Source organism: Notamacropus eugenii, chromosome 2 (assembly GCF_028372415.1).
Source record: "Notamacropus eugenii isolate mMacEug1 chromosome 2, mMacEug1.pri_v2, whole genome shotgun sequence".
Lineage (NCBI taxonomy): Eukaryota > Metazoa > Chordata > Mammalia > Diprotodontia > Macropodidae > Notamacropus > Notamacropus eugenii.
Window position 1 is genome coordinate 374,200,176 of NC_092873.1, and position 18,932 is coordinate 374,219,107.

Genomic DNA, 18,932 nt, shown 5'->3' on the forward strand with positions numbered 1-18,932 from the left:
TTCCCTCTCAGACAGTCTCTAGACAAATGCCTCATCACTGGTACGTGGATAAACTCCCAAACCCAATGACACACCTGCCCCTTTTCAATTATGGTGACATATCAAAATGACTTGCTAACAATATAGTTAAATGATCTCCTCAAAGCTGACAGGTTTAGCACTTTCAGAATAGCTGGTATTACTGATAAAAAGTCATTCTCCAAGCACTTAAACCCTCCAGTTTGGCTACAAAGAGTTGCTTCTTTACAGGCTTCTCAGAATGAATTAGAGAGCCTCACTACAAAGAAATCCTGAGAGGGGCAGGTTAGGAGGAGAATGAGCAGGGTGGAGAGGATTGGAGGTTGAGGGGCCGAGGAGGGGGAGGAGGGAGTCTGGAAAGCAGAAATAAGAGAGGAAGATAACATTTCACACCATACAACCAGATGCATTTTCCACATGTCAGAATTAAATTGAAAGGAGGACTTCTCAATGACAAAAGCAGTCAGTGCCATTAAAAGTAATTTAGGCTCTAGCCATACTACAAACAGATCCATGCTACCTATACAACCATTTTTCTAGAACAGTTACAGTAAAACAGAATTTCAGAGCCTCTGATGACAAAGAGTTTCTTTTTTTTGGTTTTGAGAATCTTGCTGTTGAAACAGAAAGCCTGAGGCAGGCTCTTTGCTAGTCTGTAGCAGGGCATCTAGAAACATGGTGTTAACATAATTAGTATCCGGCAGACCCCCATCTCACTCTGTTTACGCAGAAAACTGCCAACAGACAGGATTCTGTTCCAACACCTCAAAAGCCCATCAGTACTAATAAATGAGCAGACAGTTTGCTGCCAACAAATGAGACTAGCTGTCAAGAAAGAATACAGAGAACTTATCATGGGGGCCAAGTAGAATAGAATAGGATGAAAAGTAGTCTTACAAATCAGGATAAAGAGGAGAAAGAAATGGATGATAATAATGAAGTAGCTAGTAGTTACTTCTCTTTTGAGATCACGACACATCAAAAGTGGAAAGAAAGCAGGAAAAAAATTGAAATAAAAGTTACAAATACAAGCAGCATTACACTTTTCAAAGTATTCTAATTATAAAAAAAAATTTTCTGGCTTATTAAAAAAAACATATTTACTGGCCTACTACAATTCCTACTACAGTTTCTAGATGCTTCAACATTCCTCCCAATGATAACGATGACTGAAAATAATGAGACCACCATCAGTATACCCTTTCCCCTTGCCCCACTTCCAAGAGAAAGGGATGGAATAGGGCATTTCCCTTTCTGATTAGATCCAAATACCAAATTTTCATTAGAATTAATTTTGAGAGCTAGAAGGCATCTTAGGAGAAGGTATCTTGTCAACTTCACTAATTTGCAGATGAAACAACTGGAGGTCAAACAAGTTGTGACTGACATTTGTTTACATCTGTAACTGTTTAAATTGTTCTTTTTCAAGATACACTCTGGTCTCTCCAGGTCAACTCTAAAATTTGGTTCCATCAAACTGAATATGACTCTTGTGTTGTGGTCTGACCTGTGAAGATTTGTTACAATGAGATTAGTACTTCCTGTGATTTAGAACTAATGACTTGCCATGGCATTTAAACTCAGGCATTCCAGCTAAATAAACCCTTTCCACTCTGCTTCCCATCTCAGAAAGAATGAAACTCGTCCTAATTGTGAAAAAACTACAAAGTACAGGGAGGAATCTTTTTAAAAATATCATAAACCATATGTACCTTAAATTAAAAGCAACCATCACATATTATAGGCAAATATTCAAAATTTTTCCAATAAATTCAGGAGTAAAACAAGGATGTCCATCCTTCCTATGATTATTTTATACAGTTCAAGAAATGCTAGCAATAGCAGCAAAACAAGGTGTAATTATGAAAGTTAAAGATCTTTCCCACCCATTAATGGCCCTACCCATTAAGGAAAGTTTGATTAGGGGAGATTTGTTTTGTAGGAAGGTCCACACCTTTTGTTTATTTCTATTAAGATACTGGGTCAGAGGGTCATGCCCTCCAGCTTGGAAAAGTGTATATGTACTCTGAGGTGAGATTTTACTTTGGGGCTTATTAACTGGAAATATTTGTTTGACCAGATGAGACTCTGGGAGCCCTCAGGCTTTGAAAACCCAGATGTTGGTGCTTCTCTCTCTGGTAACTATGGATGTATGGTCAGACAGATCTGTCTGTTGATCTGTGATGTATGTATTGCCTGTTGGTTTTTATTTCTGTAAATTTCAGGGTGCTGACTTTTCTCCCTGAACTATGTGAATGATACATGTGCTTCAATAAAATAGATTGTTGATCCCTCAAAAGTTGATTTCCTTTTAGAAAAGCAGATTCAAGAACCTGTACAGCAGGCCCTCCTGTGTGTGTCAGGGTTCTTGCTGTTACATCAGGGAAAGAAATTAAAGACAGGCAAAGAGATGGCAAAACTATACTTATTTTTTGATAACATGATAAGTTACTTAGAAAATCCCAGATAATCTCAAATAAAAAACTAATTGAGAAAATTAATAGCTTCAGCAACCTTGTGGGCTATAAAATAAATCAACAAAAACTGTACCGTTTCAAAATATTAACAAATCTAAGAGACGATAGAAAAAATCCCATTCAAAATAACCATAAAGTATTTGGTAGTCAATTTGTAAAGCTCCTTAAAGAAATAAAGAACTTGAATAGCTATAGGCATATGCAAGGCACATGCCTATATAATAAAAATAACAAAATTAATTTATAGTTTAAATGTTATATACCAATTAAACTACCAGAAGGTTATTTTAGAAAACATTATAACATAATAACAAAATTCATTTGAAAGAACAAAAGGTCTAAAACATGAAAGGAAATATTTTTAAAGGTAGGACTTCAGGAGGAATAACACTTCCAGACTTCGGACAATATTACAAAGCTTCGATTATCAAAAACATTTGGTATTAGTGAAAAACTGAAAAATCTAGACAAGAAAGTATCAGAAGTAATGGAACTCTAAAACCAAATGTTCTATAAGCGCACACACACACACACACACACACACACACACACACACACAGAGAAAATATAAGTTATTTAAGAAAGAATTTCCTGGTAGGATAACCAGAAAGCAGTGTATCAAAAATTAAACATACACCAATGTCTTACAGCATAATAAATTCAAAGTTGATGCACAACTTCAATATAAAAGAGCAAACAATTTTTAAAAAGTTAGACAAGAAGTAAGATCCTATGCCACTCACAGCTTTAGGTAGAAGACACATTCTTTCCCAAGGGTTAGAGGTAACTACATAAAATCAAATAGATAATTATGATTACATGGAACATGAAAAATATACAATTAATGCCTCAATGATGAGAGGAAAAGAAGCACTGAACATGAGAAAAAAAAATTGCATCAAATTTCTCAGATAAGCCTTTCCCAGCATATAAGTGACCAAAGGAACAGAAAAAACAGTTCTCCAAAGCAGAGTTCTTAAACTATGTGAAAAACTACACTAAATCAGTAACAATTAGAGAAATGAAAATCAAAACAACCCTAAGATTTCACCTCATAACCAGCAAAATAGTAAAGGTGAAATACAGAAACACTGAGTATTTGGCAAAGATGTAAAAAGACAAGCACACTAAGGCATTGGTGCAGGTGTGAGTTAATACAACCTTTCTGGAAAGTAATTTATAATTATGCAAATCAAGTGACTAAAAATTGGTACCAAAAATTTCCATAGATGCCCCAAAAAATGTACCTTAAGGAATTCACAGATAAAAGGAAGATTCTAAATATTCCAAAGTTTTAAAAACAGCACTTTTCCTGGTAGCAAAAAATTATAAATAATGCAGATGTACAGTGATAAGAGAATGGCTAACCAAATTGTGATAAATGAATGCAATGGAATACTATTATGCTATAAGAAAAGATGTATATGATAAATACAAAGAAATATGGTTAGACTTACATGAACCAATGCAAACTTAAGTGGAGTCAAATAAAAAATAGACACAATGATCAAAACTATATAAATGGAAAGTACCTTACCATCTCTCTGTAGGGTAGTTCAATAATAAATCATCCTACTATGCCCAAAGGGCTACATAACTGTGCATACCCTTTGATCCAGCAATACCACTATTAGGTCTATATCCCAAAGAGATCATAACAAAGGGAAAAGGCCCCACATATACAAAAATATTTCTAGCAGATCTTTTTGTGGTGGCAAAGAATTGGAAATTGAGGGGATGTCCATCAATTGAGTAATGGCCGAAGAAGTTGTGGTATATGAATGTAATCGAATATCATTGTGCTCTAAGAAATGAGAAGGCAGATTTCAGAAAAACCTGGAGAGTCTTCCATGAGTGAAGTGAGAAGAACTAAGAGAATACTGTACGCAGCAACAGCAACACTGTACAATGATTAATTATAATAGAGCTAACTCTTCTCAGTAATATAATGATCCAAGACAATTCCAAAAGATTCGTGATAGAAAAGACTAGCCACATCCAGAAAAAGAACTATGGAATCTGAATGCAGATTGAAACACACTATTTTCACTTTTTTTTTGTTTTTTTGCTTTTCCTTTCCTTTTTGTTTATGTAGGTTAAATCTATCAATATTTACTATACTAAGAAATTAAAAGGAATTGTGAAAATGGTTTTGACCTCGCAGAACCACTGAAAGAACCTTTGAATCCCCAGGTGTCCCAACCCCATGCTTTGAGAACTGCTACTCTATGCCAAGGCAGTAAAGTGATATGGTGAATACAGCACAGACTTGGAGTCAGGAAGACCTGAGTTCAAATCTGACCTTAAACGCTTACTAGTTGTGTGACTCTGGGCAAGTCACTTAACCCTCTGTCCCAGCTTCCTCATCTGTAAAACAGGTTGGAGATGAAAATGGCAAACTACTTTACTTCTTTTTCAAGAAAACCTCAAATAATAGTCAAACATAATTGAAAATTACTAAATAGCAATGTACTACTGGTGGAGAGGAACTGGTCCAAACATTCTGGAAACAATTTGGAATTATGTACAAAGGGCTATAAAATTACATAACCTCTGACCCAGCAATATCCCTACTAGGTCTGTCTCCCAAAGAGATCAGAGAAAAAGGAAAAGGACCTAGATGTATAAAAATATTTGTAGTAGCACTTTTTGTGATGGCATGTAATTAGAAATTGAGGGGATGCTCATCAACTGGGGAAAGTCTGAAAAAGCTGTGGTATAAGACAGTGAATAGAAGACTATTGTGCTAATAAGAAATGATGAGGGAGATGATTTCAGAAAAACCTGGGAAGACCTATATGAACTGATGCAGAATGAAGTGAGCAGAACCAGGAGATCACTGTACACAGCAATACAGTAATGGTGATCAACTGTGAAAGATTTAGCTACTCTGATCAAAATAATAATCCAAGACGTTCCCAAAGGACTCATGATGAAAATACCATCCACTTTCAGAGAGAGAATTGATGAATTGAGTGAAAATTAAAGTATAACTTTTTCATTTTCTTTATTTTTCTTTCTTAGACAGGGTTAATATGGAAATATGCTTTGCATGATTTCACTTGTATAACTGATATCATATTACTTGCCTTCTAAATGTGTGGGGGAACACTGAAGGGAGAAAATTTGGCACTCAAAAATTTTTTTTAAAAAGAATGTTAAAAATAACGAAAAGAGGAGAAAAGAAGTTAATAGGCTAAATAAAGATCACAGAGATATTCATTTTCTGAAGAATATCTTCCTTAGGATCTAAAAGATGAAACATATCTAGTTTTTACAGTAATATCTGGATATACAGAAAAAAAAAAACCTACAATCAAATTCCGTAAATCTCCAGTCCAGCATTCAGACAAAAATATCAAAGTGCTTTACTAAGATTAACTCCTAAGTGGTAAGAGTATATACCTTAAATTTGCTTCATATATTACTTAACACATCATCATTTTAACAAGAATGTTTAATAAATTATACTTGACAATAAAAGAAAAGTCAAAGCTAAAATTACTTGGAGCATATTACTTCTTCAATATAAGAGGGTAAAGGAATTGAGGATCAGAGGGAGTGGAACAAGAAACTAGAACAGAATACCAACTATATGCACTGTGGGAGGCAGGTAGGGAGAAGAGAAGAAATATTACCATTAGTCACTAAGGCTGAGAAAAAGAGCACAGCATTGGGACAATTTCTGACCACCCAAAGTTCACTTGGGGGAGAGACCTAGGCTGATAAACCATGAACTTCCCAGAGTGGGAGGAAGTTGAGACTCTTTGAGATTTAGCTCCCACTATCAGAGGGAACAGAGTCAGAAAGTGAACAATAAGGGAAAATTGAGGAAAGAGAAGGGACTAAAAACTACCAAAGGTCTCAGGAAGAAAAAAACTCAAAGACCTTAAACATAAGAAGCTAAATTTACAGGGAAAATACAACAATAAAAAGAAGTACAACCTCTAGATCTAATAAATAAGTTTAGCCAGGGGTAGGAAACCTCCAACCTTAGGGCTACATGTGGCCTTAAAGCTGTTGGTTCTCCATCCCTGGTTTAGGCATCTAGATAATACTGGAAAACAAAACACTTGATGAGACAGAGAACCCTGTACAAAGTGAGAAAAACATGAAATGACAACATGCAGTTCATGAGTGGTTCAAAAGACAAATGATAATCATGAGAGCAGACTTTATGGCCTGCACAGCAAAAATAATGGCCAGAATAACTAAACTGGTATCTGGGATGGCAAGTCTCATCAAAGAAACAAAATACAGAACAATAAATTGGTAATGCAAATATAAAGAAGTGAAGGACAATCCAGAAGAAAAGGGAAAAAAGCAATAATATTAAAAGAAAATACAATCACTGCACAAGCAAATCATATTGATCTTGAAGATAAATAAAAGGTCATAGGTGTAACAAAGAACACGAAAGGACAAAAAACTTTAACTCTATAATAAAATAATAGCAGAGAAGTGCTAGAACGTCTGAACACAGAAAATGACATGCCAAGTGAAGGACATAGATCACCTTGAGAAAAAAATACCAAAGTTGTAATACAAACTCCAGATCAGATGGTGATTAAATTTAAAAATTCAAATTAGAAACAAGGTCTAAAAGAGATAAGGAGGAAAACTGAAAAAAAAGGAAATTAAAATACCATGAAACTATTCTGTACCCACCAGAAAATACAGAAAGAAATGGAATAATGTGTTCTAAAGAGCAATGGAGCTTAGAACACAGTCCAGGGGCTGCAGTACCAGAGTTAGCGCTCTTAGTGGCAAAAAGAATCTTAGGATATTTTGAGCCAGAAGAAAAAAGGTAAGGTGAGGTTATATGATCAGGAAGGAACCCTTCCATAGAGCAGTATTGTCTCTATCATCTACAATAATTAGCATTGCTCTGAGAGGGAGGCACAGTAGAAAAGGGGAATCCACGGGGCAAGCTCTACAAGACAGAGACAGAAACTGCCTAGAGAGACTCAAATGGATACCTTGGAATTTTGGGCTTCATAAGGAATAGAGAGAGACCAGATAATTGTAAATCAGAGAATGAGGATCCAGAGTAGAGAGAAAGAAAAGACATAACAAAGATAGTCAGAAAAATCATTTTTGGAAAAGGACACAAAAATTGAAATTAAAAAAAAAAAACTAGTTAACAAATCTAGTTGTAGGGTAAGAGGGGAAAGGGAAATCTACTTGTATGTGTGTTTATCCTTCATTGCTGATTCTACTTAACTGAGAGGGAAAAGGTATGTGTAGGGAGGGGAGTTATACAACCAAATAAAAGCAGGACAGAAAAAGGTACTAAAAAGTAAAATTCCAAATGGAATGGGGTAACAAATGAGAGAAGAGGATCTAGAATGAGGGAAAGAGAGTCAGTAGGAATAGGGTCACCTCAAAAAAAAACATTAAACAAAATAAGTGAAAGAACACAGTACTGTTTAAACAGAAATGGGGAGAGAATCATACTTGAAACCAGAGTTGCAATCATCTGAATCTGAAAAAGCAAAAACAAAATTCAAAAAATAAAAGTAATAAACAAGACAACTCCATTATGCTGGAAGGAATCATAGACCACAAACTATTATCAGTTTAGCCTTAGCATACAAATTCATAAAGGAAACATCTGAGGTATAAAAAGACATAGACAGTAACACAATAATAACAGGATAGTTCAGTATCTCCTAAGTTTTAGGTAAGTCTACCAGAAAGATAAACAAAAGGAAAAATATGGAACTGAACAATTTGCTGAAGAAACTAATTAAAAGGCTTATTGTGCCTTCTAAATGGAACTGCAAAAATACGCACATGTGTGTGTGTGAGTGTGTGTTTCTGTGTTTGTGTCTCAGAACTAAAAAGAACCTTTATAAAAACTGGCAACGTATCAGGCCACAAATTCACTGGAAATAAAAGTTTTAAAAAAAGTAGAAATATTGAAATACATTCTTAACAGGTCATAACATAATAACAATAATCATTGGTTAAGGGACCACCAAGGAAAGATACATACACAAATGTAAAAAATAATGAAATTCTAATCATTAAGTCAAGAAAGAAATCATAGAAAATATTAACTCTGTAAAAGAAATGGTGTGATGAAAGAATATGCCAAAATTTCTGAGATACAGCTAAGTAGTCCTCAGGGGAAAAAAATTACATCCTTACAAACACACATTAGCAAAAATTTTAAAAAGAAAATTAAGGAACTAAATATGCATTTTAAAAATTAGAAAACAAATAAAGTAAGCACTAAGGAAGAGAGAGTAAAACTAGAATAGAAATAAAAAGGAAACGAGAAAAAGCAAAGGCCTGATTCATAAAACTAAAACGTGATTTGTTGAAAAGAATAACAAAATTAGTTTTCAAAAATAATACCAATAAGATCATGGGTGAGTCAAGGATGCCCCATATCACCACTATTACTTAATATTGTACTAGAAATGTCGGTTGTAGCAATAAGAGAAGAAAAAGAAATCGAAGGAATTAGAATATGCAGTGAAAAACAAACCTATTACTCTTGACAGAAAATATGATAATATACTTGAAGAATCCCAGATAATCAACTCAAAAGCTAGTTGCAATAATTAACAACTTTAGCAAATTCTCAGGATATAAAATAAACACACCTAAATCATCAGCATTTCTATATATTACCAACAAAGTCCAGAAGCATATAGAGAAATTCCATTTAAAGTAACCGTAGAAAATATAAGACGCTTGGGGGACCACCTGACAAACCCAGGAACTATATGAACACAGTTACAAAACAACCTTCACACACATAAAATCAGATCCAAAGAATTGAAGAAAATATCAATTGCTCATGGGTAGGCTGAGCCAACTCTGCATCAGTTCATACAAGTCTTCCCAAATTTCTCTGAACCCAAACCTTTAACGATTTCTTAGAGCAAAATGGTATTCAATTACATTGTTAACAAGTCATCAACAAATAGGGGAATAAGAAAGCTTGGAAAGACTGATACAAAGGGAAATAAATTATAACCAAAAAAACAATAAATGTGACAGCAACAACAAAAAGAATCTAAATGGTTTAAAATTATACTAACCAAGTCTGGTCTTAAAGGAGAGAAGAGAATATATATCTCCTTCCCTTCTTTACAAAGGAACAGAAGTATAGATGTACATTACAGATACTATAAGATTCATTTGACATTTTAGCTATTTTTTGTCACATCTTTCTTTAGCTATTTTTTTGTTACATTTTTGAGTCTTTGATACAAGGAACAATTCTCTAGGATCAGAAGGTAAAGAGGATATATTTGGAAATAAAGGCAAAAATATTAACAATAATGTATTGCAGGTTTGGGAAATAAATATGTGTGTATTGAAGACTGAAAAGTAACAAATTACTGGAAATAGTCATGGATTGCATGTAAAAAAAATGGCAAATAAAATGACACAAGACAACTAATGACCAAAATGTCCATTTTTTATCTTTATAAGAGAGGAAGTTGATGTATGCCTGATGAAAAAAGAAGATGTAAACTGGAAGGTTTTCACAGATAATCTTCTATAGCAGAACACATCTTCATGGTTATACAATACATGGAGAATAAAAGATACTATTGTGCCTACAGTAGTGCTTCTAAAAGGTAATTATTTCAGTGATCAGGAACAAGTCAATTTGACATTGTTTAAAAGGGAATGAACAAGGAACACGGCGATTCACATTTGACTGATATGAATGCTACTCTATAGAAAGTACAAATGCTTCAGTAGACTCTACACCACAACTTAGAGGAAATATTTTTTAAGATCATACAGGTCCTTCAGGTGCACCTCCAAATTCACCAAGTAAGATTCTGATAACTAATTTGATTTCTCAGGTACAAAGAAAAAAAGAACCTTACATAGTGGATATAAATACTATCATTGTGAATTGTTACGTTAGCTTTATAGTAGCAATCAGTCTCAAATGAGTTTACATAGTGTGAACTAATAATTCCCTCAGATCCTGAATATTCTAGGATAAATTGAATATTAAAGTTTCAATCTTATAGGGCAGAGAGAAAACTGTGCTTCTATCAAGATAGTGTTCAAAGCCTTAAAAAGTTAGTTGATGCAGTCTTCTTTCACATTATTTTTATTTTCCTTTTAATTATTTTTTAAAAAAATATTTGTAAGATCAGGTATTGGTTTACAATGCATTTCTATGTGTTGTTTCAACGTGTACTATATACACAATATATGTGTCAGTGTGCCTTAGAATACAAGTCCCTAAAGAATAGGAACCATATGGTAGGTACAGATGCGTGGTGAAATTCTAGAAAAATTCAAAGCAAAAGCTTTAAGAAAGTATCCACAACAAAATCAAATGTTGAAGCATGAAGGGATAAAGACTTAGGCTTTGTATACTGACATTAAAATTAATGCAAAAGAAGGGACAGATGTAAGAGGAATTGTGAAGTAAGACTTCAAAGGAATTGTTGATGGCCTAGATTTATGCAGATGACCACTGCCACTACCAGCAACATAGCCTTATGTGACTTATAGCAGTGGGTCAGCAGTAAACCTCTTGATAATTACTTCTTTGCCTATGAAAGTAAAAATAATAGTGTCCAGATTGTTTGCTGGAATTGTATGTTTTTAGGTCCATTTTGGAATCACTTCCACTATTTCAAAACAACAGCCCCTTCGTTCATATTGTGTTTTACGGAGCCCTCTCCTGGACTTTGCAAAAGAGAAAATTTCAGTAATTTTGTAAAAGGAAAAAGCAACAGCTCACACAACCTGAAGGAACATTCTATCATTGGGTGTTTCAGATGAGCAATTTGAAGGCAATATGGGTACAAGATCAAAAGTTCATTTTAAATTCTTCTCTAGCCTTCTTCAAAGAAGTGAAAAAAGGAATGGTGAGAAGGATATGAGGACAAAATGAAACGTCAACAAAATCCTCATCCCAAATCAGTCACTGTTACCCATTAAGATAGTGTTATTCTATGTGAACCTGCTGTTAGGAGGTTATGACACTTAGAAGATATGATGCTCCATTAATTGTTATACTTGCTAAACGCTGACACTGACTGCTGTTCTTTAGGTGGGGGGAGGGAGTTGCAGAGGAGAGAAGAGAAGTGGGCATTATCCCTCTTGACAAGGACCTTGGAGACAGGCATATCATAAACACATGGAAATACTGAAATATGGAAGAACAATTCAAACAAAATGTTTGGGGGGAAAAAAATCAACCAGCAAGTATTTATTAAGTTATCTACTATGTACCAGGACCTGGGGGAAAAAAATATAAAGAAGAAAATAATCCCTATTCACAAAGAGTATGCATTCTAATGAGACAGACAACAAGTACCTATGTGAACATGTATAGAACCTAAATAAAATATGAATACAGTAGAAATATAAACAAGGTAGAAAAAACAAGGGCACTTTGGAAAGGAAGAGGCTAGTAGCTGGGCAGATCAGGGCAGGACTCACACAGAAAAAGGTGTCTGAAGAGGATTATAAAGGAAGACAAAGATTCTATCAGGTAGAGTTAAGCAGAGAGGACATTTCAGACATGTGGCATGGTTGGTGCAAAGGCAGAAATACAGGAAATGAAGTGCTGTGTGAGGGCAGACAAAAGGCCAGCTGTGCTAGCCAAGTATGGGAAAGGGAGTCATGCCCAGTGAGGCTAGAAATACACTTTGGGACAAAAGTTGGGTACAGCTTTAAAAACTAAACAGAGGAGGTTGCATTTTATCCTGGTGGCAATCTGCATTAGGGGAAGAAGTATCCACAATGATGAAGCCCTTACCGTTGCCCATTAGCTGAATTCTCTCTTGCTCAAATCCATCCTCCACACTGCTGCTGAAGTGATATTCCTGAAGCCCATGTTTGAATATGTCATCTGCCTACTCACAAAAACCAAAATCTAATGGCTTCCTATTACATCCAGGATCAAACAGAAACTCCTCTGTTTGACTTTTAAAGTCCTTTATACCTTGCTTCCAACTTACCTTCCCAGCCTTAAATTCTTCTCCACTTCATACAATCTTCTGTCTACCTAAACTGGCTTTTGTGCTACGCTTCACAGAAGACATCACTCCATGGATAACCTGTACTTCACGTCAGCAATGGACTCACTTCTCACTGTCACCTCTGATAGTATTTACATCCTTCAAAGCTCAGCTCAAAGGCCACCTCCTACATGTCAACTTTTTGACATTCACTCCAAGTTTTAGTGTTTCCCCCCCAAAATTACATTGAATTAGCTTATTATTCATTTCTTTGGATACATATTTTCTCCACCTATGAAGATAAATTTCTTTATGGCATTTTTGTCTTTGTATCTGTTGCAATTAAGCTGTGCTTAATAAATGTTGATTGAATGACCAACTGATCCAGTGGTTAATAACATGCCTTATATCTTATAACATATATAACATACTATTTCCAAGAGAATAAATTTTTCCCTTTCTTCTTTGATAAATGAAAATTGAAGACCCTCAAGTTGCCTGCCACATTATTCTTCCCCTCTGAAGGGAGGCTTGCAGTGGCATGGGATAATAATTGGAGAAACAGAAGGGACCTTAAAAGTTACCTAGTTCAATCCTTTAAGTTTACATGATAAGTTACATGACTTGCTCACAAGATTGCCTACCTAGTAAGAAACGAAGCTGGGATTCAAAATGAAAAGATCAGCAGATCATAATACCTAGTTCATGCATTTAATATTTCACTGCTTTTGCAGGGCCATAGCATACATGTCTGGCCAACTATGTGCTTTTTTTTTCAATATGCCTGAAAAACAAAACTCTGATGAATTCATCAAATTCATCAAAGATTTCTGTCCTACTTTACAAGGAAAGAAAGCCAAACTTCAATAAATGATTAACTATAATAGCAATTAAATACAGTGAAATAAATATGAATAAAAATCAAGCATAATTAAATAACTGATTGTGATTGCATGCAGAAGAAAATTTAAAGACCTTCATGAGTTAACTGATAAGTTTCACAAAGTTCATTTTGAATTCTTATCCAAATAGTTCATCTTGCCAAAAGGTTTTCCTGTTCCCCTTCCCAAACTTTCCTACTTAGCTTGCTGTCCCTTTTCTTCTTATCTCCTTTGTTGTTCCTCCTATGACAACATTTCGAAAAGAGATTTAGACTACTTGAAGGCTCAAGAGCTGCTTCAGGACAATCCTTTTCTACAATAAGAACATCAGCTGAGTAGCATGAAATTGACAAAGTCAGAAATTTTATCACATTATCCAATTTTTTCCAGTAGTCATGAAAAACTCCGCTCATTTTTTGTACATAGAAAAGAATCAGAGGGTAAAGTTTCATGGACATGATCCCTGAAAATCTAAGAGGAATGCCTGGAATTCATTGCCCTAATGTCACATCCCTCCCATCTACTTTGACTCTAATAATGAACAAGATGGTACTATAATCACCTTAATGCTTTTCCATGCTGTTTCTGAAATACAAATGGTGTCTCAGTTGGTCTGAGCGCACAAAACCCAGGGCTTATCCCACGAAATTCATCATTTTACTCATATACTCCAAATGTGTCTTAGTATATTGTGCTTGATCCATTTGGTACACTTTATTACGTAAGTGTTTATGGAGAGAGTGATCGTGTTTTCTTTGGCAACTAGAAATAACTGAATACTCCAATCTTCTCTCATTTACCTCTTCTGTTGTTGAAAGTTAATATTCTACTAAGTACTTTACAGCTCCAGTAGTCTTCCACATAAGAGCCCAATGTTCAACAGGTAACCAAAAATGTATACACTTCCAAATCCAATACCTGGAATTCCATACCATTCAAATTCTACTTCACAATAATAGCAAATAAACAATCCAAGTTATATGCTTTTTCAACAGTAAAAAAAATTACAATTGGTACTACTTCGATTTGAATTATGAAATATCACCATCTCTAAAAAACTATAAACTTTCATTTTAATAAATGGTGCCTTTCACTAAAGATAATGTTTATGCATAAAGAGATATACAAGGCATTACAATGACTTGGGAAAGGAGGTAAACTGGTCACAGAACAAAAGCATAGGATAAGAGATGGGTAACGAGGGTTGTGCATACATACACAAGCACACACATGTGCATGTGCATATATGTATAGAGAGATAGACAGATAGATGGATAATATATTGAAAGACTTAAAGGAAAATACATTCCCCTAAAGGAAGGCATCTAGTCCCTTGGATTGATGTAAAAAATGCTCTAAGAATACAGCATGAAATAAAATGATAAATTATGCTAATTTCACTGAATGTTAATTTTCTATTATTATTTTTAAAGTAAGTCTTTATTGATATTTTCTTATATCACCATAGCTAATCACAGAGAATAGCTCCCTTTCCCTCTTCCCCTCTCATAGAGCCATCCCAAATGATAAATAGTATTTTTTAGAGAATAAAAAGAAATCTGCACAACTGACTGCTACAATGAATAAGAACATATGCAATATGTAACACCTGTGGAGCTTTCATTTTTGTGAAAGGATAGGGTATGTATGCAAGGTGGGAGGGGGGCATCTTTTCATATCTCTTCATTCAAGAACTACTTGATCTTCATAATTTTTTTGGCATGTAGTTGATTTTTTCCCATTTATACTGTTGTAGTTACTAGAGATACCGTTTCTTGGCTCTGCTTACTTTTACGTATTTTTATTTCTTGTGTTCAGTCCATTCACCACTTGTTTTCCTTTAATCCATAAACTGAGTAAGTCTACAAAGTCTTAATTTTTTCCTTCCCAGGTACCAATAAACAGAGAAATAAGAAAAAAATGGGCAGGAAAAGGAAACAAGAGGCAGATTAGGGTAGGGGAATAGTAAGAAACTTCCAACTTGGAGAAATTTCCCCTGGAAAAGCAAGGTAGACACACTTCAGCTTGGTTGAGACTAACTTGGAAACCTTACTGTATATTCAATAAGAACTGAAAAGATTTTAAGCCTCTGTTTATGGAATGCTCTAAACTGAGAGAAGCTAATGAACAAGGAATGCAAGGGAATGTTGGCTAAGGAAAGGGTACTTAATAAATATTATGTGATGATGTTTCTAAAAAGCTAAGCACACTTCCTACTGTGGTGACTAATTCAGGAAACAGTCTGTAGAAATTAATACTGAACTTTATTATTCGTAGCACTTATAAAACAATGCTTATCTGAGAAATCTCAAAGAATTTAAAACATCCCTTACAGATGATCTAAACCAACATTTCCTGCCATGTTCATCTGTTTTCTAAGATTAAAAACAGAGATGTAAAGCCATCGTTCTTCCCTCATGAGTAAGATTTGAGGCAATGATGCTAAAATGTATCAGATAAATTACTACATGAAAACATGATATAAATCATTAATAGTTGAAGTAAGGAAAATTTAAAAGAAATTGGAGGTTTCATCTCATACCCTGAAATTTGGCAAAGACAACAAAAAAGGAGAGCAGTTAATGGAGAAGAGGCTATGAGAAGATATTCTTGTTTCAGTCATGTCCAACTCTTTGTGATCCTATTTGGGATATTCTTGGCAAAGATACTGGAATGATTTGCCATTTCTTTCTCCAGCTCATTTTACAGATGAGGAAACTGAGGTAAACAGGGTTAAGTAACTTGCTTAGGGTCATACAGCTAGAAAATGTCTGAGGCTGGATTTGAGCTCAGGAAAATGAGTCTTCTTGACTCCAGGCCTGGCACTCTATCCATTCTGCCACTTAGCTGCCCATGAGAAGATAGACATACTAGTTAACTCTTGGTAATTCAACCATTCTGTATAACAACTTGGCATGATGCAAGAAAAGTGATTTAAAATGTTTCATACCCTCTGACCCATGGTATAGTATAAAGAATAATGGATTTGGAGACAGAAGACCTCAGTTCAAATTTCTACATATTGCTCAATACCCTCCCCTAACTACCCAGGTGACCCTTAGAAAGTCACTTAATATAGGCCTCCATTTCCTCTTTGGTAAAAAGATGAACTGGGTCAAAAAACTTAAAAGGTTCACATGGATTCTGAAGTGAAGATCCTATGACCCAAAAATCATGCCACAACATACGTAATACTCAAGGAGATCAAAAACAGAAACAAAGATCCCATATTTACTGAAATATTCTAAGAAGAACTTTTTGTGGTAGTAAATATCAGTAATAAAAATAAGTGAACATCAGTTAGAGAACTGTTCAAAGGTAGACACATCTGATGCAATACTATTGTGAAGCAGGAAATAAGAAATGTGATGAATTCAGAGAACAATGAGAGGATTTCTATAAACGGATGAAAGGGGAAATAAGCAGAAATAACAGAACAATGATTACAATCATGCACAAAAGGAAGCCAAATTCTTTAGTTGCTTGAAGCAAGTGAAAAAATATTAATGATGCAGAGATAATTAAGAAAAACTTCAGTCTCACAATAGAGAAACAATTGGAATGAAATATATGTATATATATATTTTTTCAGATGGAGTCCTTGTTTAAGAGATTTTTACTTACATGTTTTTCATTGGTAAAAGTTAAGATGAAATATGGGAGATGTGTAACATAGTAGGTGCTTAACAAATGTGATCTAAGTTGATTTTTTACATTTTGGGGTGGGAGAACATAGAATCATAAATTTAGAGCTGAACAAATCCTTAGAGGTTATCTGGTTCAATCTCCTCATTTTACAAAGGAAGAAGTGAATGTATGATATGACACATGACACATGACCAAGGCCATACCTGGAAGAGGAGGCAGGATTTTACCCTAAGTCCTCTGATTACAAATCCAGGACTTTTTTTACTGTACCCCCATGTGAAGGCAAAGGTTTTTAGGAGCCAAAGGTCTATTTATTTAACCTATTTCAGAAGGTCTGCACAATTCCATCCACCTCTAGTGTAAACTTGGGCACTGGATGCTTCTCCAGTGATTGATTAACCAGCCAAAATCAAAGTAGCTCATGATTGAAGATCACGGATGAAATTAGCTGACAGATCTATGGACAGGAGAAGAGTTTATGATCAAACAAGAGACAGTGAGGTTCACAGGAGGTAAAATGGGCAATTTTTATCACATGAAATTAAAAAGGTTTTGTGCAAATAAAATCAATGCACCTCAAATCAGATAGACTCAGGAAATTGGGGGGGAAAGTCTCTTCCACAAGTTTCTACAATAAAGGTCTCATTTCTAAAATAAGTAGGGAATTGAGTCGCATTTATAAGACTGTGAGTCATTCCTCAAGTGATAAATGGTAGAAGGATAGCAAAAGGCAATTTTCAGAGGATAAAAATCAATAAAATCAAGACTAGCAATAGTCTTAAGAAAAAATGTTTGAAATCACCTATAATTAAAGAAATGTCGATTAAAACACTTGTATTAATGCACTGTTGGTAGAAATGTGAACTGGTTAAGGCTTTCTAGATGGGAATCTGGAATAATGCCTCAAAAGCTAAAGAGGTACTATGTATATATGCCCTTTGATTCAGTTATGTTTACTAGGTCTATACCTCCCAAGAAAATCAAGGAAAGAGAAAAAGTATTCATATGTACAAAAATATTTATAGCATATCTTATTAAGGTAAGAAAGAATTGGAAACTCAGGGCATGTCCATCAGTTGGGGAATGTCTGAACAACTTACAGTATATGAATATTGTGGAATATTACTGTGCTGTAAAGAAATGATATAAAGAGGATAGTTTAAGAGAAACATGGGAATGCTTATATGAAGTGATAGAAGGGGTAGTGAGAAGAACCAGGAGAACAATTTATACAATAACAAAAATATTGTGAAGACAAAACTTTATGACCACTGACAATTCCAGAATACTCATGGAGAAACATGCTATCTACCTCCAGATACAGAGTGATAGACTTAGAACTCAGATGAGGAATTTTTTGCTTAGACATGATGAATGAAGGAACTTGTTTTGCTTCGCTATACATATTTATAGTGATTTTGTTTTTCTTGCTTTCTCAACTGGGGAGTAAAGAGAGGTGAGAGGAACAGAAATTCAAAACTGAAAATAAAATGAAGTAGAATTTTTAAAAAAAATATATATGTACCTGATTGCAGAACACACTGGCATGGGGCTGGGGATAGGCTTTTGATTCCAGGACTAACAGAAAGATTGCTAGTACTGTTTGAGTTCAGGAAGTGGACATTTTTATGTTGATAGATAATTATATGTTTATGAGAAAAACTCCAGTTTTACACATCTGAGAGTTAACAGGACAGAAAGTTACATCTTTTGCAAAAGCACAGATCTCTTCCTGGCTTCTATTTTTCGTTATATTTAATAATTTGAAGTAAGGTCAATTGTAACAAAATTTTATTAGTAAGGACAAGTAAAATTCTGGCAGCTTAAAAGATAAAGCCAGTACTGGCCATCAGTCCACCTGTGTTATCATCAAGCTTATTTGTTTTACACTGAGATAATACTGTTTTCAGGCCTTTTCCCCCTCCTCTGTGTTTATATTTGGAGATCAA

At 34.7% G+C, this 18,932-nt stretch overlaps 1 protein-coding gene across 15 annotated transcripts in view; it reads right to left on the reverse strand.

Annotated features, from left to right (window-relative positions):
• BCAS3 (BCAS3 microtubule associated cell migration factor) overlaps positions 1-18,932 on the reverse strand; it is an 803,928-nt gene that overhangs the window by 499,246 nt on the left and 285,750 nt on the right. The gene's annotated exons all lie outside the window — the stretch shown is intronic.